Raw genomic sequence first — 14,207 nt, 5'->3', positions numbered from 1 at the left:
CCTGAGCAATAATCACCGTGACATGGCGACAAGCCACTAGCAGTTCCAACAGTTAAAGAGAAAATCTAATGGTTAATCCAAGTGGTTAGGGTAGATGGTTAGTGACTAAAAAAGGTAAAAAGTAAGCAGTTCTTGACGGATCCGATGGTGGTTGCTATACCGCGGCTTGAAGTTGCTCGATGGATATCTGTTTAGAGTTGGTGACAAGCAATAAGTTTTCATTCAGGGCACTTAGTGAGGCCATGTTGAGATAAAAGAGCAAAGACCCCAGAGTCAATTAGAAAGTGCCACGTGACAGAGTGCAGATAGAGATCAAAGAGGATCAGATTATCAAGATAGCTTCTTGACTAACTTACCATTGACCCAATGGATTTGATTTCAGAGGTTGGGAGAACTGGTCATCTGCACGGTGAAAAGCCCGCCAAGTGAAGAGTTAAATTCCTGCATGAAAAAATTAAGTCAGACACTAATCAATTGTCCAAAATGCAAGTGTTGCATACCATTGGAAAGATCATGAGACAGAGAGATCATAGTTTTCAACCATTTATACCAGAAGTTTAAGCACAAAGAGCATTTGCCAGGGAATACATTCGATATTTTCAATGGGATTTATTTTAATACAGTCTCAGTTCATTTCATCATACAGATTTCACATGGGGATAACTATTTTTTGTACTTAGACATGCAAATTTTCAAACAAAGGGCCCTTTTTCAGTGAAGCTTTGTTAGGCAGGACTGACAGCTCCATATGCAGTAAAGAGATTTTCTCTTCATGCAGAATTAGTGGCAATCCTTTTGAGCAATAAAGATTGTTATTTTACAGTATTATGCATGAGTTTTTATGCCATTTTTGTGGCAGATTCACACAAGGCTTTTCTCATGTAGTATTTTTAGGGTTTTTGAAGGGGATTCATCATAATTTCTATATATTCTCTTCCTCCTTTTTTCCCCTCGGTTCTTTCTTTTTTGCATACACATTTTTGTTAAAAAATATTGTATCTCAGCACTTTTTTCAGTTTTCAACATTGTAATAGAGATTATTTTCAGTTTGCAATAGAGAGTTTCAGTTTCCTTGTCAATTATTTTCTTTTTCTTCCATTGTCAGATGAATGATTTTGACAAAGTTATTGTTATTTATTTATGAATCCTTTTCTTTGTCTCATTTATGCTTTACAGAAATAGGAAGATTTCATAGTAAATTCAGGTTGTGGGTTGTGTTGATTTGGTTTTTCTAGTTCTTTGCATGTTTGTGAAAAATTACTTTTCCTACATGCAAAAGTTAGATAACTTCGAGCCTTCACACAAAATGTTTATGAATTTCATGATCTTATTTGATTCATGAGATAGTTTTTGGGTCTTGTTGCAGCTGGTTATAGTTTTAGGACATCAAGTAGAACTGCATCATTTTGGTGTATCACCTCCATTAGGATAGGTTTTTTCATTACATGCAAGACTTTTCCCCTTTTTTCTACAAGAAGTTAGTGTAGGAGATCCATCAGAACAGGAAGCCGACTTGATCTCCGAAGATTCACCTTCACTTTGAGCAACCCACAGGCTCGAAGGAGTTTCCATGTTTCACGGGATTGCTTATTTTTGAACTTAGCATCACGGGTTTAATCCTCAGTGACAACAGTTCCAATTCAGTTTTTAGGTGTTTTTTTGTTCTGTATGGGAAGTTGAGGTAGTGTATCTTATCTAGATCATGCCCTTTTGGTTCAAATATGCATTGGATGTTGAGTTTAAATTTTGATATGGGTCTTACCATGGTGTATGTAGATCAACATTGTGAAGTTTGGATTGGAGGATGTTTTTTGGGTTAACCAATTAACATGTTTTATTGTTTATCTACATGCTTCAGTTGATGCTGAATTTGGAGGACGTGTTAGTCTGTGTAGTTTGTTGGAATCAAATTGGAAGGATGTGTTATGATGTGTTTATGTCCCCTTTATCTCCTAGAGTGGACTGCAATGGATGTTATACGTCCGGGTGGCCGAGTTTATGTAATGTTGTATATTCTATCTGTGACTAACCTAGTTGAGAGTTTTAATGAATTATCTTGTATATATAGTTGTGTGGTTGTATGAGTTAATGTATGAGATGCATGTGCATTGTTTTGAAGTGGATGTGAGTGATATGCAAGCATATTTGGTACAAATGTTAGTGTGTGAAGAGCTCTGATGATGATATCTTTAGTATGATAGTGTTATGTGACAAAGGCTGATGTCGGATATGTTTGTTGTGGTATTGATTGCTTGACACAATGGTTAAAGTAAAATTTCATGATCAAGAGATCTTTTTCATTTCATTTCATTTATTCCCTGTACCTACCAAAATAAGGTATATTCCTTTTGGTAGCTTGTACAGTCCTTTGTATCTTTCCCTAAGGTTGTGAGCCTTAGTTTTGCAAGTCCTATCAGGTGCTGTGAGCTCCTTGGCCTTGAGAATTAAGGATTATAATCAATCATTCATATTTCATTATGATTATGATTGTGTTTTTTCCCTAACTAGGGCTTTCCACATAAATCTTGTGCTCATTGTGTTTTGTTCTTTCATGTTTCATAATTATAATAATAAGTTAATTATGGTTTGAAGTTTCATAGATTGGAAGTAAATTATTTTAAGGTTTAAACTAGTTCACTCACCCATCTCAGTCTTGTGCTATGTTCAAGACCCTAAACCCTATACCATGAATCTTGTACCCTAAACAATAGATCAATACCCTCAACCTAAACCCTAAACCCTATATCCTACACTCTACTCCCTAAATGATATACAAGGAGATGCGATGATCAAGATAGGGGAGGGATAGATAAAATATGAGAGAGAAGAAAAAAGAGAAAGAGAAGGCTAAGTAGAGAGAGATCGAGTGACTAAGAAATCTAGAGAGGGGAGAGGTAAAGAGGTGAGGGGAAGAGAATTTAAAAAAAGTGTCTCAAAGAGGGGTAAGAAAGTAGGTAGAGAGGTGGAGAGGGAGGGAAAGAGCTAGAGAGGGCATAGATATAGAGGTGAGAGACCTAGATCCCAGGGAGATAGGGGTGAGAGACCTAGGGGAAGAGATAAAGGTGAGAGTATAGAGAGGGAAAGTGAGGTGGGTAATAAGAAAGGGAGGGAGAGATAGTGAGGTAAAGAGAGGGATGGAAATACCTAGAGATGGAGAGAGAGAAGGAGATCAAGAGAATGGAGAGAGGGGATATAAACAATAAGAGATGAAGAGAGAAGAAGAAAAAGGGAGGGAGGTAGAGGTAGAGATCAAGGTAAGGAGGGAAGGCAAGGAAGAGAGGGTGGGAGAGACCTAGAGAGGGGAGAGACAGGTGAGAGAGAGAAGAGTGATAGAGAGATAGGTATAGAGTTTGAGAAAGATGAAATGAGTGAGATAGAGAGATTGAGAGAATGCTGATAAGAGCATGATGATTACTGAAATTTAACTAAATTTGAAAATTTAAATGATCTTCTAAAACCTAAAATCTACATTATGACTCCTAAAGATTTGAAACAACTCTCCAACATCTTGCCAATATATACATGAAATATAACTTAAAATATGTCACATTTCAATCTATATTTAAAGATGCATAGTGAAATGTGACTTATACTTAAATGTTATATTTCATGTATATATTCTTCTTTAGAGATTGAGTCTAACTTGTGTCCAAACTAGATCATTTTCCAATGCAGAACATTTCATTGAATGTGCTAAGGCAGAACATTTGGTGAGTGTCATATTTGGCACTCGCCAAATGCTTTGCCTTGGAAAATAACAACCCTTTGGGTTGGATTTTCCTTGGGCATCCAACCCAAAGGGTTGGACAACCATTTTAGGTCTAAGACATGTTTTTTTGGAAAGGTGAAACGATTTCTCACATTTTTGGCAGTTCTCTCCATTGGATTTGCACATGTTTCAATGTTAAAGAACACCACAATGACGTTAAGATCTCTCTTAGCTATCTAACCATATATTTATTTTTCAAATTTTGATTATGTCAAGGTTTTCATCTCTAATTTCTTTTTTTAGTGTCTGTTTTTTGTCAAAAATAACACTTTCTATTATGGGTATATTTTTTAACTCGTTCATTGAGTTTTGAAATAAATTACATTTTTTAGAAATTAGACTCCATTCTACATTTATTTGTAGAGTCCTAAAATTGCACCCCTAGCGATTTTCAACCGTATTTGGGTTTTCGCCTTAGTGTTTGCACCCCTTGGTCTGATTGAAGACCTGATTATGCTCGTACACATCATAAATGCCAAGATTTTCAACCTTGCACTTGTTTTGCACCTTGATCCTACCACAAATTAGGGTAGGACCAAGGCGTGGCACCATGGTCCTCCCTAAATGGGACCTAATTCAAACCCTTTTTCCCATCTCAAATTTGAGCGAGATTTGTCTCTCCGTGTCGACCTATGTCAAAAAATTAGCCAATTAATCCGATAGAGGATATATAAAGAGAATTTCCCCTCTCATTTGATGATCCATTACATCCATGAGAAAGCATTCAAGCACACAAGAGATCAAACATTTAAGCATTCAAGAGAAATTGAGCATTTTCAGTCTTCCTTCAAGCCTTGAAGCAACAATAAAGTCAAGGATCTAGCATTGAAGTGGAGATCTACATCTTATTTCATGAAACCCTAATTCCATGTGGAGGCAAGAAAAACTTCATAAGGAGGTATAATCATTTCAATTTCAATCATAATTCAGCATAGCCCTTATTCCCAACTTATAAATCCCTTTATTTCTATGTGTAGGAAATAGGTGTGCAATTGTACTTTTGGAAATAAGCTTCAGACACAGAGATAGAACAACCCTTTTTGACGCGTGAAAAATTTGAAGGACCAAGAGGCAACGCCACGATCCCTTTTTTTTTGGGCCATTTTCGCAGGACAGATATGAATCAACTCATATTTCTCAGATCCAGGTACACGACTAAATCCCGCATCCGTAGCTCAGTATTTTCTCAATTTTGTCTTCAATTTAAGCACTTTACCCTAAATCAACATTTCAACATACAAAAGAGGGAAAAAATTATCACAGTCTATCAATCCACTTAGTATTTAGTCCTTATTTGATTTGTGATTGAATCTAGTGAATTCTTCCCCTCTTTTGAATAAAGTATGTGTGTGTGAAAAGTGGACCTGTATCTATATCTAGAATACACAACACTTCAATTAAGTCATTAGATGCATGGTTAGTAAATCAATAATCAATGAATAATAAACCATTATAAAGTGACCCATTGCCTTCTAGTAGATGCGAGTTTAGATTGCTCTCAGATTGCTAAGCTATCCAGTGACTAGACAACAACTAAATGAAGGATTTTTAAATCTATATGAACATGGATTTAAGCTAGATGGATGCAAGATTAATCTAGGTATGCATGATTTAAGCTAGATATGCATGATTAATCTAACATGATTTAAGCAATATTAAGCTAAATGATTCAAACAATATGAAATAACTAATATGCAATATCTCAATGCAAATTCTCAATGAACCTAGAGAAAAATAACATAATAACAATATATTCTCCGGGATCTTTTTGATTAGGAGATGAGAGCTTGAATTTATAGAAAATTTAGAAAGAAACCAGTGGCTGAGATCAAATGATGATAAGCAGTCAAGATTTTCCAAGAGGAAGCACAATCCAGGTGAATTGATGTGATTGGATGCTTTTCTCAGTTTTAAAGGAAATTGAACTAAAATTAAGATAAAACCAGGAAAAAACTGATTTATTCTCTATTTCATTCAATTTTAATATTTAATTATTTTATTTGCTTTCTTTGAGATTATTTATCAATTTTTAATTTGTTTTTCAAGATTATCTCTATTTGATTTCTTTTCTCAAATTTTAATTCTTTTTTTTTTTCAAATTAATTCCTCTTTTTGACGATTTAATGACAAATTGATTTATTTAATTAAATATGCTAGGATATTCAATAAAATAAATAGGATAATTGTTTAAAAATGATTTACTTGGAATGATCAATTAATTAAATAAATATTTAATTAATATTGGCTGATTAATTTGTCATGTGACATTGATGATTTTAGAAATTAATTGTGTGCTCAAGATTTATTTTAATTGCCTTTGGTTAGGACCTTGGTGACGTTGTTGAGATTAGGGGCTCATAGTTTAGATGGCCATTTTTAGGGTATTACAAAGTAAATCTCTCCCATCAAAGCGAAAATTGATTTGGTGATTTCTCCTTCTATGTTGGAAATTACCAAATTAAAATTTTCTCCTTTACATTTTTGGTGAATCCGACGTGTCCTATGCTTACTTTTGATTTTTGTTTTCAGATCTGAGTGTGTATGCATTTAAAATTCAAATTTTCATTTACAAGTTTGATTTCCTTGCAAAATTTAAAAAATTTATAGGTTAATTTCATTAAAACCCTAATTTTCATTTTCAAAATTGAGCTTGTGAATTGGATAATTTGGGTTAATTGTTTCAGATCTGAGTGTTATTTAATTTCAAAATTCAATTTTTCACTTTCAAGTCAAATTTCAATCAAAATTTTAAAATTAAGTGGTTGATTTCAAAAAGCTCTAATTTTTAATTTTAAAAATTGAACTTGTGGGTTGTTTAAATTTTGAATTTCCCTCTTCAAATTTGGTTGTTAGTTACAATTTCAATTCAAATTGAAATCTTGGAACAAATTTCAATTTTAAAATTAAGTGGTTAATGCAACAAACCCTAATTTTAATTTAAGTTAATCTAGTGCATTTTCCAATTTTTTGAATTTCCCTTTAAGCATTCAATTAATTTAATTAAGTCTGAAGTGTTCTTTTATTTCCCTCCATATCATAAAAATGGGCACACTTAGGGTAAGTGTGCCCATTTTTATTGTATTCTTTCAATTAATCATTTCATCAAATACCCTAATTATGTCCTATTTTGACATTCAAGGCCCGATTTCACATATCTAGACATCTTGGATTTCCACATACTTCTAGAATTTGCTTTAGAATCACAATATCTTGCTTCCTCGAAAATTTGGCAAAAAATTGGTCGGACCAAGAGGTAGCCTCTTGGTCCTGACTTTTTCTCCCCGAATTTCAAGAGCTTATTTTGGCAATTTTTTACTGTTTAAATCCAGAGTTTTGTGAAATTATATTGATTCTAGGTCGGTCTAAGGTCGAATACAAAGTTGGGGTTTCAATATCATACTTTCCAATTTAAATTTTAAAATTAATACGTTATTTTCAACGCTCATTTTAAATTTAAATTTCTTTCTCTTAGTGGGTAATTTTAATTTGAAATTAAGAGATTATTTTAGCAAAGCCCTAATTTTAAATTTAAATTTCCTAAGAGGTTATATTATTTCTCTTTGTGCTTTCAATCAATTTGTTCATTTAATAGAGTAATCATTTTTCCTAGAATTTTGCATTATTCAATTATTTTGCAGCTTGGATTCCAAAATTCATATTCCAAATTTTCAATTTCCCTCCCTTAGCGCATGAGTTTTACTATGACCAGTCCAACCTATAGTATCCCTATGAGAAGAATTAGAAATAAGGCTTCCCAAGGTTTACTTATCGATGAGATGGAGCCTAATTTGGATAAATTTTTCCATGAGGATATTGGTGGTTCTTCCAATCCTACAAATGTCCCCGTCTATCCTCATTCTTTAGATAATTCTCATGATGTGGAGGAATCACTAACTAGGGTTTCCATTGATAAATTAGAGAATATTGACAATCAATTTGAAGATCTTCAATAATGGATGAGTCAACAATACCCGAAAAGTGAAGCTCTCCCATTGTTTGAAGGATTAAAAAGAATGGTTCAAAGTGATAAACTTGGTGTTGATATCTTGCGTGGTATTGCTCATATTGTTGATTTTAATATTATACCCATGAAGAGTTGTGTTGAAGCCCTAGGTTATACACAACCTCTTAGTCAAGTTAATCATTCTATTCCTTTGACTACTCCTATGGCTAGTGTTCCCACATTCCAATCAAACATCATGACTACCTCTACACAAAATGCCATACCCACGAATGTTAGTCAAGGGGGCAACTTCTCTTCTTTCATTCCTCCTACCATGAGTCTTCTATTCGTTATCCAATCTTCTCCTATACCTATGAATGTTAGTCAAGGTGCCAACTCCTCTTCTTTCATTCCTCCTAACACGAATCTTCCATTTTTTACCCAATCCTCTCATACCTACCTATCATAATGTTCCACCTCCTTATTCTCAACCCCCGCCTTCCTATAACAATATCCCTCCTTATTCTCAATGCACACCTTCCTATAATGTAATATCCATCCTTATTCTCAACCCTTTCCTTCATTCAACAATGTTATCCCTCCTCATTCCAACATGTCTAATTTCAATCCTTAACTGAAGCTACAATCAACAGTCTAGCCCAAATAATGTCTTCCTTACAACAACAAATATCTTCTATGAATAAATCTAAGTATATGTGCCCACATTTGATGTAGCAAGTCCATTATCCAATGACATCGTCCGAGTTGTCCCTCCTAAAAATGTTGAAGTCCCTCAATTGGAACTTTATAATGGAAAAGGTGATCCCTTGACTCATGTTAAAATATTTCAAACTTTGTGTAGAGACTTTGCTCATGACCAAAGATTTTTGGCTAAATTGTTTACTAGAACATTAAGGGATAAAGCTTTGCAATGGTATTGTTCTTTGCCTCCTTATTCTATTACTTATTTTCAACAATTGGCTAATGATTTTATTCAACAATTTCACAATAATATTGGTCCTAAGATCACTTTGAATGATTTGATGCATTGTAAGCAAGGTGTGAAAGAAAAAGTGACTAATTTTATTGGTAAATATAAGCATTTGTATTCTCAAATTTTTTTTCCTGTGCCTGATCAGGACATTCAAAAGATTTTTATTGCTAATTTACAAAAAGATATTAGGGATAAAAATCTCTTTTATGAGTTTACTTCCTTTAAGCAGTACTTCACAACTATCATCTTACCATGAGTCAATTTGAACAATCATCCTCTTCAATGGCTTCAAGTGATAAGGGTGACAATGCCCAACAAATTTTTGTGAAGTTCAAACCGAATAAGGGATTCATCAAATTCAATGACAATAACAACACTCAAGTGGTAGCTGTAATAGGTGTACCTCCTTTGTTCAGATACTTTAGAAAAGAATTCACTCCTCTTAATGAATATTTGCATAGCATTATGTCACAATTGTTACAAAGGAATGTGTTGAAAAATCCCCCTATTAAACCAATTTATATAGCTAAGCCTTTTCCAGGCTCTTATGATGCCAAAGTCTTTTGCCAATACCATTATCAACTTGGTCATGACATTGAAAAGTGTTATTCTTTGCGAAGTAAGATTCAAGTTTTGATTGATAACAATACCATATCTATGGATGGTGTGAATGATAAAGGAAACAAATGAGTAGCTCCTCCTAATCAAAACCTTGAAATTTTCACTGATCCTTTACCTTCCCATCCCACTAATATGATTGAGACTGATCATCTTGCCTTCTCTCCCAATGATGTTGGCCTTGAGTCTAATAATGTGGTGAACCTTGTTGACAAAAATGAAACTCCTAAGGACTTGAGCATTACATTTGATCCTAGTGAGACAATTAAAGCACCCAATGGCCCATTATATATAACTGTGAAAATCAAAGGCATACCTTCTCGAGGAGTGCTTATTGATCCAACTTGCATGGTGTACAAAGTTAATGTGATAACTGAATAATTTCTTTATACTTTTCAATTGCATCAAGTGATATATGATGATATTGATGTGGTAGTTAAAGTTTTTGATTACTTCTCTTGTCCTGCTATTGGTTCTATCACACTTCATATTGTTGTTGGCACTAAATGCTTAGATGTTAAATTTGCTATCATTCCTACATCTGATCAATTTTGTGTGAAGTTGTGACATCCTTGGCTCTCTTCCATGAAAGCGATTGCTTCTATCGTTCATAAGTGTGTGAAATTTCCTCATAATGATAAATTCATCTATTAATCATAGCATATATCAACCTACAGTGTGGCATGGAGATGTTTGTCTTGATTATTTTTGGTTTGAACAATTCCAACCTCTTCAACCTAGAAGTGATGCTCTCTTTAAATCATATAAAAAATGGAAAAATGAGATAATTTTTTCATTGAGTAAACCTAGAAATCCAACACTTAGCCTTCCTCTTGATGATCATACACCTAATCTTGAGGATAATATTATTCTTCCTCCCAAGGAAAGAAATAATCTTCTTCCCAAAGAGGAATCTATTCCCTCTCCTATGGATGAGTCCACTCTTCCTCCCAAGGATAGAGATGCTCCTCCTCCCATGTGTCAATCTATTCCTCCTAAGGGTAGACCTATCCCTCCTCCTCATGATGGATCCAGTCTCCTTCCTACACCTCACATTCCTCCTTTATATGGTGCGGTTCTGCCTCCTGCATCTTACAAAGAAAAGTGACTGACCTCTCCTATTGTTCAACCTAAAAGACTGCAACGCATTCATCCTTCCTTAAAAGAAGAAAACAAGCCTATACTTGATGAACCTAAAGCTTCACAACCTTTAGCTAAAACTAAATGAAACTGTTATGCGAGAGAACACCGACATAGATGTCATGCTAGAGCTTGTGAACTTGCTTCCCAAACCATTTCTTCTCCCAAGATATCTACTGTTGACATGATTCCATTTTCTCCCAATAAGGATGTTCAACCTAATTCTCTAAGATGCAAAATTCTTAAGACAAATGATGGTTCAAATTCTATTCTTATTAGAGCTCCTATTTATGTTAATCTTGATGTAGAAATAGGTGAGAATGTTGTTAATGATGAAAATGTTGATCCTAATATTTCTAATGATGAATATGAATATGTTGATTTTGACAATGATTTATCTAAACAATTTTCAAAAGCATTAATCCTTTCTCCTTGTAACGAACAAAGTGATCCATCATTAGAGCATGGTCCTTGGTTGGAACTTATGATAACTCCATCTACAGTGCTCAATGTCGCTCCGCTTGCATGTTGTCCACCTTCCTGAAATAATGATGAGAAAGATCGGGGGGTAGATGACGTGCTTGATTAGCTTCATCAACACTATAGATTCTCTCTCTCCTCTCTTGCTTGTTTTTGACATTCTTCTCTTTCTCTCTCCATTCTTTTATTTGTTGTCCCTAGTGTTTTCTACTTGAGGATGATGCAAAGTGTTGAGATCTCTTTTGCTCTCTTCCATGTTGACTCAAAAGACACATGTGTTCCCTTCTTCCATGGCGGTTTCCTATGTTTGAGGGATGAGGACAATTCTATGCATATATATACATGATATACATGAGTTATCATAAAAAGCATATTGACTCCAAAGTTAGGTGAAACCACCTCGTGTTTTATGTTTTGTGATCATTATCCTTTGATTTGTCCTCTCTTGGGGGCTAAATTATTGTGATAACGTGCTTGTCTTTTCTAGTGTATTTTACCTTAAAGAAATTGCTCCCGATAAGGCGTGTGCAATAACTTTAATGTGGGGGCATACACTCTGCTCAATGATTCTCTCTATTGCACATCTTGATACTTAAGTTTACTTAACTTTTTCTTTGTAATTTTTGGTACTTTTCTTTTCATGACTCATAGTAAGAGAACCTTACTAGTTGCAGTCATGGTTATGTTTTTCTCTCTCTCTCATGATATTCCCTTTTACCTTGTGATTGAAGTTGTGAGATCCTAAAGTCCACTAGGGGCTTGGTGTATCTTGCCTCCTTGATGACTGGGTGAAAGTATTTCAATATGAATTCTTTTTACTTTATTGACAGTATGATTGCCTTCATACTCCGGCTAAAGTGGGGGCTAAATGTAGCGTCCTAAAATTGCACCCCTTACAATTTTTGACCACATTTGGGTCTTTGCCTTAGTGTTTGTGCCCCTTGGCCTGCTTGAAGACTTGATTATGCTCTTGCACATCACAAATGCCAATATTTTCAAACTTGCACTTGTTTTGCACCTTGATCCTGCCCCAAAATAGGGTAGAAACAGAGCGTGGTGCCATGGTCCTCCTTAAATGAGACCTAATTCAAACCCTTTTTCGCATCTCAAATTTGAGTAGGATTTATCTCTCCGTGTCAGCCTATGTCAAAAAATTAGCCAATTGATCCAATAGGCAGGTATATAAAGAGGATTTCCCCTCTCATTTGATGATCCATTACATCCATAAGAAAGCATTCAAAAACACAAGAGATCAAACATTCAAGCATTCAAGAGAAATTGAGCATAAATTCAGTCTTCCTTCAAGCCTTGGAGCAACAATAAAGTCAAGGATCAAGCATTGAAGTGGAGATCTACATCTTATTTCATGAAACCCTAATTCCATGTGGAGGCAAGAAAAACTTCACAAGGAGGTATAATCATTTCAATTTCAGTCATAATTCAACATCTCCCTCAAAAGGAGAATCTTTCCTTTCAGTCATTTCATTTACATTTATCTCAATTTCATGGTTAATTTCAAAACCAGGGTTTGATCGAAGGCAAGCCCCTATTCTCAACCTATTTCCCTTTCTTTCTGTGTTTAGGAAATAGGTGCACAATTGTACTTCTGGAAATAAGCTTCAAACATACAGACGAAACAACCCTTTTTGACGCACGAAAAATTTAGAGGACCAAGAGGTAGCGCCACGGTCTGTGCTTTTTTGGGCCATTTTTCTAGGGTATATCTGAATTAGCTCATATTTCTCAGATCCAGGTGTACGATTGAATCTTGCATCCATAGCTTAGTATTTTCTTAGTTTTATCTTCAATTTCAACACTTTATCCTAAATCAGTATTTCAACTTACAAAGGAGGGAAAACCACATCATAATTTATCAATCCATTTATTATTTAGTCCTTATTTGATTGGTGATTGAATCTAGTGGATTCCCCCCCTCTTTTGAATGTAAAGGAAATCTCCACTAAAAGAAAAAATTGATTTGGTGGTTTCTCCTTCTATGTTGTAAATTGCTAATCAAATTTTCCCCTTTATAGTATTTCAACCAAAAAAAAATTGTTTTTGATTAGTTTTAAATAATATTAAGGGGGAGTACACTCAAATTTCTATTTTTTAGGATGTGTCCACTTCCAGAATTAGTAAAATTCATATACTAATTAAAAAATTAGGCAAAAAATCTGGCATAAATTACATGGTGTTAGCTAAATTTCTCATGAGAGCGATTTTCAAAATTATGAAAAAGTTAACATTTTAGGAAGGGTACACCAGACACCATGTTATGTTTTTTTGAAAAAAAATAGGACCACTTTGTATGCTCCCTTTTTGAAGTCCTTAATCCTTACCATTTTAAAAATAAATTAGTAGTTTAGAAACTAGATTTAGAGCACTATCACTCTTGTTCTTATTGCATCTTCAAAATTTTGAGCGTAGCTATCATTAATTTATCATCGAAGTTCAGTCTTTGCCGATTTCAAGAAAACAATGACATCTTAATACCCCCGTTTGGTTGCACATCTTGGTCCATATATATATATGTAAAAAAAATTGGTCCCAAGATTCATGTGTAAATTTGGTTCTCTATTTTATATCAATCCATATCTCACTAATTGGGTTACATTTATTTACATGTTTCTATTGGATTGATAAGTCTTAACTCTATCACCATTATCCTATCCCTATCACCTTTGTTTAGTAGATGCCCCTTCTAGCATTTCAAAATTTATTCAAATCTATTCATACTTTTGCATTGGGTTAGTTAAGTGATTTCCTACTAGTTTTTGGAATCTACTAGACCTTGAGCTCTATAATGTATTATGGGAGCCTTTATTTTTTAATTGTCTCCAAAGGATCATGTATTATTCTATGTTTAATAGTTATGTATGAAGTACGATATTGTAACTAAAATCACATTGGGAAATTATTTTTTTACATCTTTAGTTGCATGTGTAGCATGTAAGTATTTTCTTTATGAAGAGGAATTTAGGCATATTGTAATAAGTGAGCTAAGCTATTCAACATCTAGTTACAACTCTTTATAGCGTTCTTACAAATACAACATGTAATTTTGTTGCAAAATTATTTAATTTTTGTGGCTCTCTATTTATCCTCCATTAGACCTCTACGATTAGCCTCCTTGGACATGTAGAGCCCAAAATCAAAGGGGGTTTCTTTCTCTTGTCAATTAGTTCTTTTTCTTGTGAATTTATTCATGAGCCTTGTCTCATTAGTCAAGAGCAACATTAATCCCTAGCATTAGATCTTAAGTT

Source organism: Cryptomeria japonica, chromosome 3 (genome assembly GCF_030272615.1).
Source record: "Cryptomeria japonica chromosome 3, Sugi_1.0, whole genome shotgun sequence".
Taxonomy (NCBI): Eukaryota; Viridiplantae; Streptophyta; class Pinopsida; order Cupressales; family Cupressaceae; genus Cryptomeria; species Cryptomeria japonica.
This window is presented reverse-complemented; position numbering follows the sequence as displayed.